A 13953-nucleotide genomic window follows, 5' to 3' on the forward strand; every position below is an offset into this window, starting at 1 on the left:
GAAGATTTTTGTTTTGCATAAAATTTTACAGGGAACTTGGCTGTATTGTGCCGTTCAGTGCTGCATTTGTACAGTCTGTACAGTCCTACAGTCTGTTTTAAGAAACCAAGAATGCCACAGCAACTGCAATCAAAACAAAAACCTTTTAAATTAATTCAAACACTCTCATCTGATGGACTGAACTATGATTCACTCTGCTGTCTGTTTTGTCTCTTATGGATGAATACAACAAACGGTTTCCTGTCTTTAAACATCAGATAATATGCCCTTTAGCTTCCATCTGCGTATAGTACCTGGCACATGAGGACACCCTTTGAAAAAAGATGGTCACTGGTCAGACCATTTATACTGCAACATTTTGAGAGACACATAAAGGAGGGCGGGGAAAATCTGCAGTGATGAGGCATGAATTAATATGTGACATTTCATCCTGTCAATGAATGTGTGGGCATGATGTACAACCTCTCAGTTAAGGACTGCATTATAAATCATAGGACGCTGACATTTTGGATTTGTTATCATGCATGCTCTGCAGGAAGTGGAAGTCATCTCAGCATAAAACTGAAGAGGAGGGGAAAGTGTGCCACACATGATGCTATCTAAGCATATGATTGAGCACATTTGTCCTGCGAGGAATAATCGCATGGTCTTCGTCTGATGTTAATGTGCCACAGTGATGCCTGCGGTGCCTTCTGAAAGAGGACAGCTTAAGTCGTCCATTAAACAGCACACAGAGAGAACCCATGGCTGTGCGTGACAGGGATTTGTGTCAACCAAGCAGCAGGTCTAAGCACAGGTTTATTTATTTAAGTATTTAGTTAGGTTGTTTTTTGTTTTGTTTTTTGTCTTTAGCTCAACTCAGTGCTGTGGTGACTAACTGAACTTCACAATGTCTCAGTGGGAGGGCAGGCACAATGTGGTGTTTGAGTAGCTATTAAGGGGTGACGTGCAATTTTGGTGTCAAGGATCACTGGATGTGTGTGTTTTGGATGCTTCCCTGCTCAGGCTAGGTCAAAAGCACAAACACAAAGGCACAGTTGTATTCTGGGATTCAAGAACACATCGGTTTACCACTCTTTGTGTATAATTTGTCAGATTTTATCTATAAGCAAGTAAACCCAAATCACACATGCTGTAACAGAGACTGTAGGGTGGCATCTCATGATTATTTTCAGTAACAATTAATCTGCACATTATTTTCTCAATTAATCATTTTGAAAACAAAATTGTGAAACATGCCCTGTTTTATTTTCCCAGTGCTAAAGGTGACATTTTAAACTGTCTGTTTTATCCAATCAACAGGCCAAAAATCCAAAGCAAAGAAATGCTCACATTTAAGAAATATCAAACAACTGTAAGGCTTTTTTCGTTACTTACTTAAACGATTACTCAATGATCAAAATAGTTGCCATTTTATTTTCTTTTTGTTGACTGATTGTTGCATCTCTAATAGACAGAGTACTTTTTAATTTCTAGCTGTTTGCAGTACATAATGTCTCTGGACTATGGCGCTTGTATGCACCATAATGCACAAAGTATGGAGTATGGGGGCGGTTACATTCTCGTCAGATGTCAGTGACTGTTTGATGGATGACCCAAACTGTCCCTGCAGTCTGCAGCCTGTTCTCTTTGGCTTTTTACTAAATTTTGTTGAACCGTCTCTTTGGACCAGGGCAACACTGTAAGAACATGTGTTATCTTCTCCCAATCTAATTTCCACAGGGGTGCCATCAATTGACTTATGGCAGTCCTCCAAATTCTACACAAGGACATTGGATTCCTCCTCTTGGCTCACACTTTTGTCTCCTTCTGCTACGGCGTTACATCACTGAATTATTCGAGCTCACTGGTTTATAAAGGAAAGAATAATTCGGTTGGCTATGACTAACGTTTGTCCTGTTATTGTCCATTCTCTGTAGCCAAGCATGTGGCATCTGGCCACAAAATTTCCAAGAGTGAGAGGTCACTCCTGAGCCTTGTGCCATTGTCTGGTTTTGCACCATTTACTATCGATTCGCACAATTGAAGCCATATAATGAAGGTCAGTTGAAAATGATTTTAAAGTCGAAGTCATAATCAGAATCCACAGTTTCTTTCTGCTGCTGCTGAATTCTAATACAGTACAGCTTTTAACAGCTGCCATCTAAATGCTTTTTTTTCCTGATGGATGAAAAAAGTAAATACAGCACATAGAGGACAGTTCTTCTTGTGGGAAAAATCCCAATTGTGTGCAAAACAACTGCAAAACACATACTGAGATAAAGAAAGAGTTGCATAATGTAGTATGTTTGACAGCGATACACAGTATATGAAATATAGCGTGAAATGTGACACCAAAAATATCTGCACAGATGTACAGTAGTGTTTTTTTGCTAAAAATGCTTTGCAAAATACCATAATTAATAGGAGGTGCCATGTAGGTTACTGAAATATGAATGTGTGAACACATGCTGTTTTATTCTCTGTATCACCCTGGAGGAAGCGTATTGTAATACAGAACAAAAAATATTTCCAAGGGCAGAAATCTAAAATGCAGTCCAGTATTTTTCACTCGAACACTGCAGGTGTCCTGCTTTTGTTCTCTCACAGTTGGCACATAGCTGTTGGTACAAAAGAATATCTAAAAGCAGAAGTTGTTCAGTAGCTACACTGGCCTTCATCCTTTGCTCTGCGAGTCCAATGTTGTCTTTTGTCATCAGTTTATTTATCCATACTTTCCTGTCTGGATTCCGTACTCCAATCCACCCAACAAAAAGCCCATTCAACCATTATGGATACTGGTTGACAAGTAATGTAGGGCAGTCTGTTGTGTGCATGCAAAACACTTTCAGTCCTGTCAACACATCACTGTTGGCCAGGTTGCCATGGAGTTTACTGTGGATATTATCATTCCAAGAGGATTATTCCTAGTGATTTTCGTGACCACCTGATCTCTTGTCGAGTGTCGCCACAAGGTCAAAATTTCTTCTCCTGCCAAACATTTTTGAAATTCTCTTCCTTGACACAAGGACACAAAAATAGCTAGATTTCAAAGAACATGGCTGACAATAATCAATACCCTCAGAGGATGAATCTTAATGTGTTTGGCAACTCATAAGTTTTCCTCCAACATCACGACTAGGCTAAAATTGTAACACTGAACAATAAATAGATGGGTAGATTCATTTGACAAACATAAAATACTCATAATACCGCTTCACCTGAAGACAGTTATCACGTACACCTACAAATTGTCAAGAATTAAATTGCACAATGAAGCCCACAGGCTTATTTTTCCAAAATGCTAAGTCTGGCAAGACTGACAGGTGCAAATACAATACCCATTTAATCACATAAAAAATAACATAAAATGACAATGTGGAGTTAATTTGTGTGAGGTCCCTGTTCTGAGAGCCTGTTTGCTAGTCATTTCCTCATAGCCTACTTAAAATTTCTCTCTGCTTCAATGAGTTTCAGAGGAACTGGAAGTTTATTCCATTCAATTTCAGCTCTATATTTTGACAATTAAGTACTGAGTCTGAAAAGTATCAAATCTGTTAAGTTCCCTTTTGTTGCATAGTTGTGAATGATTTTTTTTTTCATACCAGAGAAGAAATGATACACACTTATTTTTTTAAGTGGACTAATATATCAGATATCTCAGGGAGGTCAAAGAGACTTATTTCATGTTAAGTCTTCTCAGTTACTGTGTGACTCTTTGAATAGTCATTGGACAACAGGGTTAAAGCTTCTGTTATTCTGTACGCTCTATGAAATTGCATTTTCATGACTAAAGAGCAATAATTAAAGATAAAGTTTAGGGGGAAAACATCCTAAGTGTAGGTATAATTAATAAGGAGTTCAAAGGAATACTTCATACACAAAATGACCATTTGTGAATCAGTCAGTCAGTCAGTCAGTCAGTCAGTCATGCCTTGTTACCTTGAATTTGTGAAGAAAACATTGTATTTCTCACAGATAATAGCGAACATATTTATAGGGCCGATTTTTAGGGCTGTGTTTAACCACAGCAAAACTTTATCAAAACAACCGTTTACAAACTCTCAGGCAGCTTGTGCAGTATAATGAAAGTCTAATTTATACAATCGTATGTTCAGTACTTCCCAAACATTTTGCATTTGTTTGGCTTTAAAGAGATGTTAGATAAGTTTTATTTTCAGGTCAGTTTTATGGATTAAGGTTTTAGTGAAAATGCATATGTTTGGTCCCCAGTAAATCAATCAATAAATAAATTTGCTGTTTTCTGTGGAGACATGCGAGAAAAGCAAAGTTTTCTTCACAAATTCAAGCTAACACGGCATGACTAATTGATATACAAATGGTCATATTGTAGATGAAGTATTCCTTTATATGCAAAAACTGGCTTTGCTTTGATCACATCTGTTTGACAGTGGCCTGACAATGTGAGTGAAGAAGGCCACATTTTCAAAACAGGGAGAAAACCAAGCATAAAAATGCAAATACAGAAATCTCTCATGTGAAATGACTAAAACTGATCGAAGCCTCTTCATCGCTTACAATAAGAGGCAGGTTGTGAAAATAGATTTTCAGGGTTTAAAAATAAATTGCTGCAAGGTTTAACATCTCCACTCTGCCTGTATGAGAACAAAAGCAGTTACTAGTCTACCAGTGATCATGTGTGGAAATGTTCAAATGTTCAAAGCCCAACATCTTGTCCTGCATCCCTGCATGTACAGTATGATACAAACTGCTATATGTAATTACACCATGTTTTTAATCAAGAATAATTTGAGCATGTTTATAGCGTATATATCTATTTTATGTTATACTCTTTATATAATTCTTACATGAGTCCTGAATGAGTAAATTAAAAGTAATCTCTACTGCAGTGTTTTCATCCAACTAGTAGTTTTCAGCTAATTACATTCTCCCAGTTGGAGAAACAATCACACTTTCATATTTGAGATTATTAAACAAGCAGGCTGAGTCGTAAAGTTGAGAGAGGAGCAGGCTGACATTTGACCGCTGAATGGTGGCAGTGGTGGTTCCTCTTGTCGGAGCCGTACCAGCAGTGAAATGCCACTGTCAGTTATTGTTCTGTGGTTGTGACGGCTTATGTGAAATCCATTTTCTCTGTTTGAATACATTCTGTCAGTGAAGAAAAGACCCAAACCTCAAGTCTTCTCTGCCCGTTTTTTGACAGGGAGCATCTGACAGCAAATGGCTACATGGCCTCTGCGCAGATGAGACATCCATCTGTCCTTGGACTGCCTTCCATCTCTCATAATGGCTTCATCTTCTTTACACTAGTTTACAATTACTTTACTGCTATTGCCTTGATCATCTGACAGATTTGATGGGAGACTGTCACAGACATGTCTCATTCATTTTATTTATTCAGCCCCCAATATCACAAACCACAGCATGATCTGAGGCGTCCATACACTTCATCATTACATTGATTTTTCTTTTCATATAGTCAGAAGAATCATTTTTGTAACAGTGAAGGGCACAAGAATTGTCTGCTCATTATGTGTTTGCTCAGACAGACAAAAATAGTAGTAGTAGTAGTCATACTCTATCTGCCTTGCATGGATCATTTTTCTATTTTTGCAGTTATTTTAGGGTTTTCTGCAAAATTCATGTTGGTTTCTATCTGTTGTGAAACTTGGCTTTACCAAGTTAATTAGCAGTTTATCTGGGGTGACCAGATCCCACAAAAACAAACAAAGTATGTTTGTGTATGACAGTGTGGGACAATGTGTTACCAGTGCTGAGAGGTAGACTAAATTTCACAGGCTACACTGAGTTACAAGTAATTTCCCAGTCTTTGATGTAGCTGCATTTCTTTTTTGTTGTGGTAGTTTTCATCATATTCCCCCTAAATCTGCGTAGCTTGTGACTTCATGGTGACTTGCAATTTCCCCCATTGGCCAAAGCGTATGCGACGGTGACAAATTAACCTGCACTTGACACGTGTGCGCAGGGTGATTGACATCAAACACAGCTTCATGATGACAGCCTTCCCTGCTTTGTTCACAGCCATTGGATAAAAGCCAGATTTTAGAAAAGCGTCTGTCCTGCAGTGATTTGACTTTTCGAAACTGGAGCAAATCAAAATGCAGGACACTGTCTCAACATGTGGGATGCAGGACAAGGGATAAAAATGCTGTGCAGTCTCACATAAAAAGGGCCAACTGGTCACACTAAGTTCATCCCATCATTCTCGTCATTTTTCCACATAAAGTCTCAGCGTTATTAGGTTTGATGCCTGCAGCAGGAATATGTAAGACAGAGGAGGCTTTTCCATGATGACGTTTGTTTTTGACCCTGAGGGATTTCACAGAGCTCCAGCCAATATTTGACCTGGCAGCATGCACCCAGCCTGTCTGACAGTGCCATGGCTTTGAAGAAACTTTGCCTCAATCCTGCTGTGGCATCATGACACTTCACTCCACTCTGACTCAGCTCCAACATCCCGAACTCAAGCATTCTAACATCGTCAGAATCTGTTCAGATCCATCTGGGATGGTTAGATCAGAAGTCTACAGACTCTAATTAACTGGCTTAGCTTCTGCAGTTGAAAACACAGACTTTTATTCATGTTTGGACCGAGTAACACAAAAAGGAGTAATAAAATCACATGCTCATTAAATTGAGTCAGCACAGTCAAAATTCGTACCAAAACAGGACGTCTTCAGTTAATTAATTCAGCTATTCCGAAGTTGCAGTCCCTAATTTTAACAAAACTGTTTCATCATTGGAAGCCAGATCTTAAAGCATTTACAGATCTAACCAAGTAACAGATCAAGTTGAAATAATTGGAGAGAAATTAGAGACTCAATGTTGGTGATGCCTTAAAAAACTGTCACACAGCTTTGGGTCTTGGTCAGCAGTATGTGTTTGACTGAATTAACTCAAAACAACTTGAAAATTCAATTTGGTGCCTCAGCTGTCTGAGTGTTGTCGAAAACAAGCCAAGTGATATTTTATAAGCTTGCAATGTGGATGAATAATGCAATAATGGCTTTCATTATCAATGCGGGTGTTGTTATCTCTTCCTGTTGTTGTTTGTTAAAGTAACACAATGGTGTGACAGCTTTATTTTGAGCAAAATATAAAGTTTACTTGTCTCTTAAAAGTAAAAATGAGTCAGAGTTAAAAAAGAAAAGATGGCAAAAAGCATTTGTACACCGTAGAACATATATTAGCATAACGATATATTGTGCGTGTGCATCACAGCTTTCTACTGATCACCTTTAACCTGTCCTGGAATAGGTTCTAAACTGACTTTACAACAACTGGATCAATGTATAATATGTAAATGTAGAAATAAACAACTTAGATTTACTTCAAACTAAATAATCTCTTTCATAGACACCTCACTATCAATGCTGTTCCTGTTGGTGCACAGGCAAGAGCGTAATCTTCTTTCTCCATGATGGGAGGTAGCTTTGCAGCTGTATAACCTAATTTGCTGAGGAAAAGAGACAAACAACCTCGAGTGCTGGTTGTGGGACTAGCTAGTTCTGATGGGGGCAGAAGGTGTGAGGTGACCGCAGGGACTCCCCAGGACATGGATCTAGTATCTGGTATCAATAGATGCCCCGCCTAACCAAGTTTACTGTTTAAGTACAAAACTAGCGTAACTCACCTTCCATCATGGAAAACTCATGAAGGTGCACAATACATATCAGGCCAATAGATTATCAGCTGATAGTGAAAATTTCGTGCAATAATTTATTATTCCAATAATGAAATTATAGCCGATAAATAGAGCCAATAATACAAAGCCAAATTGCTTTCAAATGGCCCAGCTTCTGCACTGCCAATAAACAAAGGGAAGGAGAAGGAGAGCAAGCGTAGCATGCTAACTATAGAGAGCCAAACATTTTGTCACCAGTGTGGATGTTTTTCACAGTTTTAACGGAAGACAACATGATTGTGCTGGGGGTCTGATCTTTTTCTGTTGCTGCCATTACACTGGTAAGATGCAGTTCTAAAGGACCGTCCACAGCCACTGCCTTCCTGACGAAAGGTTATGAATTTCTTTTTAAAATACAAAAATGCGAAATTATCAGTGAAAACTTTGTGTTTTTAAGGAGTCCTGCAGGCTCCCAGTGCTGTGAGCTTGCTAGATATAGCTCAATTAACAAATGCAAGCCAGTAGAAAGGCCGCAATACTCAAAGTAGCACAAAAAAACTATGATGATGGCTAGCAGACTGGCATCCTCAGCAACCAGCATCTGGTGATAGAGGCATCTGCTCTGGTCTGAGGACACATCAGGACAGAGCTAATCAGGACAAAGCTCATTAGACCTGAGAGCCGGCAAAGATTAGCCTGGCTTTTGACAGCTTACTCTTGCTGCTCAGAGAACCAGGGTTATGCAAGTTACCTAAAGTTATGTATTTCTGGGGTTGTTTGTGAAGTTAATACAGTATGTCATGACATTTTTAAATCATTTGCACCGCCATACTTTAAACCTGCATATTTTGTTACATGTGCTGTATTTGGCATCCCATAGAGTAGTGCCGCAATGAGTCCTAAAGCCTGGAAATGAGTTAGCATTTTGGCACTTCCAGTTCCCCTGTCTTAAAGTCAATGAGTCTCTTGAATGGGTTTTTGTAATAAATGCCTGAAGTAAGGTCTGTGGGTACAATAAGCCTAAGAGGTTTTCAGGTTTTGTTCTATGACATCATTTTGAAGATTTCAAGTGTCTTTAAAAAGGCAGTTGCTAACAAGTGGCTAAATAAGACTACAGAACATCATCATGTCTAACTGCGCGAAACATGGATTTACAGCCTCGTGGTGCCGACGTTAAAGTCGTGCAACCATGGTACAGTTTGTTTGTAGCCTAGTGTTAGCTTTTTACTTCTGGGGATCGCAAAATTCATAAAAGTGGTGTTTTTGTGACGATTATCTTGCTGAATAAAACGTGTCAGTATCATAAACTTTTGTTTGCCACAGAACTTATTTTCAGCAATAATCCAAAATGTAATTGAAATATCCTATTGGCTTTTTGCCAAGGGAACCAGGGTGAAGCTAACTTCCGCATTTGCCTACAAATAAACATCATCCCTACACCACTTTATTGTAACAGCATTATTTGAAATTGGTTATTTTGAAGACAAATTGTGACAGAGATTAAAATAATTCTTATTGTCCCATTTGAATCAATGTGGTTTAGGTACGTCTGCAACTATGCAAGTTGATGATACGCAATCTGTTAAGCTCCTCGTTGAATATATTTAGACAGAAGTTTCTTGGAGATTATTTATAATTCAGTAATGGAGTGCTCATTGTAGACACAGCTAATGTAAACTCTGACTCTAATAAGGATAAATTCATCTGCAGTTTTGTGCTCTCTGCTACAGTTGTGTAATATATTAAATCAACTACGGATAACAGTCATTTATTCACTTAATTATGTCCATTGACTTAGATTGACTGCAACTGTGCCTTTTGTATCGCACTCATTTGCTAAACAAGATAATGCAAGTCATTCTGAAAACCAAAGCAATGCTGATTTGGCCCCCATTGTAAGTCAAAATGTTGTGTCTGTTCATTTTACTGAAATAGTATTCCTTGCTTGACACAGCTGGACTAGCTGATATAATTAAATGGAACATAGTGAAGCCTGTCTCATTATTTACAGTAACACATGCAGTCCCAGTGTGTAGTGCGGGCCATTGTAGAACTCTCCTATCAGCCATACATCCTGCTGAAATTCTACATTAGCAGCTTCAGGAGGGTTGTAAATTAGAAATGAAGAGGCATGTAGTGACACAGACCTCCAGACCCACACTGAGGCTCTCCGAGGCCTCACACAAACCTCCATTTCAATTCTCCAAATAAATCCTTCTGTGGCCCGAACGGCCGGGAAGCCGTAATTCACAACAACACGCAGAGGAAAGAGAGACTCACATGATGGCTACATCTCTCAGTCCTCCTCCAGTGACACCAGAACACTCCCCGCTGTGATCCTCAGTCCCAAAAGCCCCAAAGAGCATCGTAGCAGTCTGACAAAACAGAGCTGTCACAGTCTGTCTGCACCAAGACACAGAGCAGACTCTATCCATCTGCCTGTCTGTCTGTCTGTCTGTCTGTCTGTCTGTCTGTCTTCTGTCTTCTTTCCTTTCTGACATCCTGCCTTTCTCGTTTCTTCCTTCCACCTTCCTTTCTTTTCTTCCCTCCTTACTTTAATCGATCAGTGTCTCCTTCCTTTATTACTCCCTTTCCTCCATCCTTCTTTTCATCTCATCTGATCTCTCCTTTCTTACTATCTATCATCCAATCATCCTTCCTTTCTTTTTTCCTTCCCTTCTTCCTGTCTTTGCTTTTTAACATTGTTCATTTCTTCCTACCTTTTTCCACCTTTGCTTCTTTTCTACCCTCCTTACTCTCATTGATCTGTCTATCTTTTCTTTCTTTCTTCCTTTTCTCTATCCCTCTTCACACCTCATCCAATGTTCTTCCTCTCTATGTATGCATGTATCCATCCATCCATCCATCCATCCTGATCTGTCCTTTCTTACTGTCTATCTATCATCCAATCACCCTTCCTTTCTTTCTTCCTTCCCTTCTTCCTGTCTTTACTTTTTAACATTGTTTCTTCCCTCTGCCTTCCCTTCTTTTTTCCCTCCTTACGTTCATTGATCTATATGTCTATCTGTCCATCTTTTTTCTTTCTTCCTTTTCTCCATCCTTCTTGACATCTCATCCAGTCTATCTATCTATCCATCTATCCATCTATCCATCCATCCATCCATCCATCCATCCATCCATCCATCCATCCATCCAGTCTTTACTTTTTAACATTGTTTCTTCCCTCTGCCTTCTCTTCATTTCTTCCCTCCTTACTTTCATTGATCTATATGTCTATCTGTCCATCTTTTCTTTCTTTCTTCCTTTTCTCCATCCTTCTTGATGTCTCATCCAGTCTATCTATCTATCCATCCATCCATCCATCCATCCATCCATCCTTTCTGTCCTCTTTCCTTTATGTCATTTCTTTATCCTTTCTTTCTTCCACCTTTCCTTCTTTTCTTCCCTACTTACTTTCATCTATTTACATATCTGTCTATCCTTCTTTCCTCGCTTTTTTCTTTTCCTCCATCCCTTTTGTCTCATTCAATCTTTCCTTCCTTACTATCTATCCACCTCCCCACCCCTCCTCCCACCTCCTTCTATCAATCTATCATTCTCCGTCTGCCTTCCTTTCTTTCTGTATGCTGTACAGATTGTTAAGCCCCTCGAGGCAGGTTTGTGATTTGTGATATTGGGCTATATAAATAAAATTGACTTGACTTTTTGTTCCCTCCCTCCATCCTTCCATTTTTCATTTCTTCAGTCTTTTCTTCCTCCCTTCCTTCATATTTCCCCTCCCTCCCTCCATCCTGTGTATCATGGTCTCTGGACACAGCTCTCCGCTCTGTACACATTCTGCTCCATGTGGCTTCAGCCTCATGTGTTGCTCATGTTTGGACAGCGCCGAGACAATCAGATCTGTGTTAAATGCGGCCTCACACTGGGCTCCACACTGATTGGTGTGTCAACACAGGCCGGATTTCAACTGCCTGCTCAAATGTGACTTTGTTTGTTGTGCCATCCATTCAAATCCGCCTAAGATCTCATGAACAGGTGAGAGCAAGCTCATCAGAATTGAGCAGGCAGTGTAAATCCAGCCATGTTGACTGACACACCAATCAGCAGAGAACAGAGTGAGAATGTGTGTTTGTCACAGAAAAGCTGCCTGTCCCTTCAAAATATGATGTTTCATTCAAGTCTTTATCTTCTTCCTGTGTTTTAAATGATTCTTTATTTATTGCTGTCTAAACAGGGAAAACAATGTTTCCTTTTGTTTTAGCAACATGTCACATGCAGATGAGAGACAGAAAGGATTTGATCCAGCAGTTAAAATAAAGAGGCAGCTGGTTTTAAGGAAGCTCTCTGGAGGATTTGGTTGGTGCTGGTTGGTTGGGGAGGTGGCAGAAATAGAAGGGAGAGAGTCACAACCAAATCACTGCAATTAGTGGAAGAAGCACAGGAGACTAGTGCCCCCCAGTGTTTGCTCGATATATGATTAGTGTCTGTGTGCTGCTGTGAAATGACTAGACTAAAAACTCAGAGTACAAATTCTTTTCTTTTTTTTGTTATGTGCACTGATCCATTGAATTTGGAATTTAGTTTTTGTCACCGGTATACCTTGAAACCTCACCTTTAACTGCTGATACAATCATTTATAAATCATCATTTATGTATCCTCTGCAGTTTCATGCTCTGTCATATCAACAAGGCGGGCAGAGTTGCTGAGTGTTTGTACATGAGGCAGGAGGTCTGTCCGACTATTTGGGTGCTCAGTTGTAACATGAGAAGAGGCTGGAATGCCATCTAGAGGTTAAGTGGCTAATTTTTATGTACAGTGGTGGAGGAGGTACTCAGATCCACTGCTTAAGCGCCAAGTATCAATACGGCAGTGTAGAAATTCTCCAAAATCCTACTCCAGTAAAAGCATTAAAAATCAAATATAAAAGTAATCATACTCATTCTGCAGAAGCAGAATGAGTATCAATCAATCTAATACGGTCACATTTATTGTTATATAACAATAAATGTGACCGTACTAGATTAGCTAATACTGATGCATTCTGCAGAAGAATGTCCATGTGACTGATATATAGGCCTATATAACAATAAATGTGACCGTATTAGATTGCTAATACTGATGCAATAGTTTGCATCAGTATTAGCAATCTAATACGGTCACATTTATTGTTATATAGGCCTATATATCAGTCACATGGACATTCTTCTGCAGAATGCATCAGTATTAGCTAATCTAGTACGGTCACATTTATTGTTATATAACAATAAATGTGACCGTATTAGATTGCTAATACTGATGCAATAGTTTGCAGGTGGCATTTTACTGTTGTAGCTGCGGGAACTAGTTTTAACTGCTTTATTTGCAGTACAAGCTTGGTCCTTTGGTTCTGAACGTAGGGATCCAGGCCTCTCCAAACATCACAAGATAAATCTGACAGTTCATGAGATGATTACTTAGGAGGGAAGGAATAAAAAATAAAGTTTGTATTTTTGTTCAGTACTTTTTGTTAAATCTAGAATATTTTTTCCTGATTGGACTTCAAACAACTATTGAAATGAAATTATGTGAGAAGCGTCTTGTTTGTGGAACTGCTAATAACTTCCAGACATCTGACACATGATGAAGAGGTCACAAGTCAGTAATGTCGGGAACCAGTGGTTCAACTTTTTATTTTGTAATGTGACATTCTAATCTTAGAGGTAACTAGTAACTATAGATGTCAAATACATGTAGTGGAATAAAAAGTAACAATATGTCCTTCTGAAATATAGTGAAGTAGAACTATAAGGTAGCATAAAGTACCTCAAAATTGCACTTAAGTACAGTGCTGAGTAAATGCAGTTGGTTACTTTCCATCACCGGTTATGTATCTGGGGCATCTTTTCAGTAATATGACATTACAACACTGAATGTTTAGTGTAATCAAATTTGATAGAGGTTAAGAAGTGGAAGTTACAATTTACATAGGCCTATCTTTTTGTAATGGAAAAGTCCAAAGGATTCATCCTGGACTAGTTTCTTATTCATGGATGAAGTCTTCATTACATCCCTTTCAGTGGCGATTCTCCATGGAGAAGCACTAAGACTGTATTGACCTACATTACTTCATGTATTTTCAGCGTACAGTATGTCTTTAGCTATTCTTCCTCGCTATGACTCAGTATCCATAATCCCTTTGTGTAGGCTGGACTGATGGCATGTGTACATCATTCATTGCTCTTTCTATCAATGGTTATTTTCCACGGGCAGGTTGCTATCAATGTGTAACCAAGATGAGCCAGGAAGTTGATGTGACTCCCATAATTCCACAGGGCGCCGCTGAGCTGCATTTGCCTTATTTTACATTACAGACTGAAATGGTAGAGGCTTATCACACACAGCAGGC

The sequence above is a fragment of the Epinephelus moara genome, chromosome 6 (genome assembly GCF_006386435.1).
Source record: "Epinephelus moara isolate mb chromosome 6, YSFRI_EMoa_1.0, whole genome shotgun sequence".
NCBI lineage: Eukaryota > Metazoa > Chordata > Actinopteri > Perciformes > Serranidae > Epinephelus > Epinephelus moara.